Here is a 2977-nt window from a genome sequence, read left to right as displayed (position 1 = left end):
CACTGGGTCGTCCAAGTAATACCTTACGTGAGTAAGGGTCGAATCCCACGGAGATTGTCGGTATGAAGCAAGCTATGGTCACCTTGCAAATCTCAGTTAGGCAGATATAAATTGATAATGGAGTTTTCGAATAATAACTAGTAGAATAGGGATAGAGATACTTATGTAAATCATTGGTAGGAATTTCAGATAAGGGGATGGAGATGCTTTTCGTTCCTCTGAACCTCTGCTTTCCTGCTATCTTCATCCAATCAGTCTTACTCCTTTCCATGGCTGGCTTTATGTGATACATCACCACTGTCAATGGCTACTTTCGGTCATCTCTCGGGAAAATGATCCAATGCCCTGTCACGGCACGGCTAATCGTCTGGAGGCATCATCCTTGTCAATGGCTTCATCTTATCCTCTCAGTGAATAATATGCTCACGCACCCTGTCACGGCACGGCTATTCATCTGTCGGTTCTCGATCATGCTGGAATAGGATTTACTATCCTTTTGCGTTTGTCACTAACGCCCTGCAATCGCGAGTTAGGAGCTCGTCACAGTCATTCAATCATTGAATCCTACTCGGAATACCACAGACAAGGTTTAGACCTTCCGGATTCTCTTGAATGCCGCCATCATTCTAGCTTACGCCACGAAGATTCTGGTTAGGAGATCTAAGAGATATTCATTCTAGCTTAATTCATGTAGAACGGAAGTGTTTGTCAGGCACGCATTCATAAGGGAGAAGGATGATGAGCGTCACACATAATCATCACCTTCATCACGTTCTTGGGTGCGAATGGATATCTTAGAAGCGAAATAAGAAGAATTGAATAGAAAACAGTAGTACTTTGCATTAATCTTTGAGGAACAGTAGAGCTCCACACCTCAATCTATGGAGTGTAGAAACTCTACCGTTGAAAATACATAAGTGAAAGGTCCAGGTATGGCCGAGATGGCCAGCCCCCTAAACGAGATCACAGGATCAGAATACAATCCAGGATGCCTAATACAATAGTAAGAGGTCCTATTTATAATAAACTAGTCACTAGGGTTTACATGAGTAAGTAATTGATGCATAAATCCACTTCCGGAGCCCACTTGGTGTGTGTTTGGGCTGAGCTTAAGTGTTGCACGTGCAGAGGCCATTTGTGGAGTTGAACGCCAGTTTCTGTGCCAGTTTGGGCGTTCAACTCTGGTTTTGGATCCTTTTCTGGCGCTGGACGCCAGATTTGGGCAGAAGGCTGGCGTTGAACGCCAGTTTACGTCGTCAATTATTGGCCAAAGTATGGACTATTATATATTGCTGGAAAGCCCTGGATGTCTACTTTCCAACGCAATTGGAAGCGCGCCATTTCGAGTTATGTAGCTCCAGAAAATCCACTTTGAGTGCAGGGAGGTCAGAATCCAACAGCATCAGCAGTCCTTTTTCAACCTCTGAATCTGATTTCTGCTCAAGTCCCTCAATTTCAGCCAGAAAATACCTGAAATCACAGAAAAACACACAAACTCATAGTAAAGTCCAGAAATGTGAATTTAACACAAAATCTATTAAAAACATCCCTAAAAGTAACTAGATCCTACTAAAAACATACTAAAAACAATGTCAAAAAGCGTATAAATTATCCGCTCATCAAGCATATAAAACATGGGTTGCCTCCCATGAAGCGCTTCTTTAGCGTCACTAGCTTGACGTTTCTCCCTCATCAGGGTGGTTGGTAATGCTTAAAGTCCTCCCCTCTTGCTGTGGACTTATATCCATTGGTTGTATCAATGATCTCTACATGTTCCAATGAGAGAACTCTGTTGATAGTGAAGACCTTAGGTAACTGAGATGGTACAGTGGGGAGATTAGGGGGGATATCTGGAAAGTAAGCTGAGATCACTTTATCCCCTGGAGAGAAGTCTTCCGTAGGGATCTTCTTGTTCCTCCACCCCCTTGGTACCTTCTTCTTTGTCCCTTTTGATGTTGCCTTGCTCTTTGTGACTTCTTCTTCTAAGGGAATTTTGTTGTTGTCTTCACATGTCTCTGGTGGTTTAGGTTCCTCCAGCTTTTCCTTGAGCTGTGACAACTGCTTATTTCCTTGTTCATCAACCAAGGGCTTTCCCAGGTGGGCTGGTTGTGCTTCAGTGCTTGCTTCCTCTTTCAGCATCTCATTATGATCTTTGCTTGGTTCTTTGTTCTCTTGGTCTGCTTCTTGTGAGAGTTTGAAGACATTAAAGTTGAGTCGTTCATCATGGATCCTTAATATTAGCTCCCCTCGCTCCACATCTATGAGTGCTCTGGCTGTAGCTAGGAATGGTCTTCCCAATATGATTGGGTGAGTATGACTCTCTTTCATGTCCAGGATGACAAAGTGAGTGGGAAGAAAGTATTTTCCAACCTTTACCAACACATTTTCCACCACTCCTATTGCTTGTTTTTGAGTTTTATCTGCCAGCCTGATGACTACATCTGTGGGCATTATCTCATTGATCTTCAGCCTCTTCACCAGAGATAAGGGCATTAAGTTGATGCTTGCTCCCAAATCACAGAGTGCCTTATCAAAATTTGTTTCTCCTATGGCACAGGGCACATGAAAACTCCCTGGATCTTTTCTTTTTGTAGGCAACTGTGGTTGAATGAGGGCACTACACTCCTTGTTCATCACTATAGTTTGGCCTCCCTTGAGTGAGCTTTTCCTGGGAAGCAGCTCCTTTATATACTTGATGTATGCAGGCATTTGTTGAATAGTCTTGATGAATGGTATGTTGACATGCAGAGATGCAAACAAATCTAGAAACCTTGAGTATATTCTCTTCTCCACAACACCATTGAGCAGTTGGGGAAAAGGTGCATAGAGTCTCAGCAGCTCCTGTTGTGAGATTTCTGGTTCTTGATGATCTTTTTCCTTCTTCTCTACTGAGGTATCTTCAGGTTGTTCTGACAGCTTGCTTGGCTTGTCCTCAGTCTCCTTATCACTTATAGTGACCATCTTGCAATCTTCCCAT

Source organism: Arachis ipaensis, chromosome B6 (assembly GCF_059453495.1).
Source record: "Arachis ipaensis isolate K30076 ecotype BB chromosome B6, ASM5945349v1, whole genome shotgun sequence".
Classification (NCBI taxonomy): domain Eukaryota; kingdom Viridiplantae; phylum Streptophyta; class Magnoliopsida; order Fabales; family Fabaceae; genus Arachis; species Arachis ipaensis.
The sequence above is the reverse complement of the archived record's forward strand: the minus strand, read 5'-3'. Positions refer to the sequence as shown.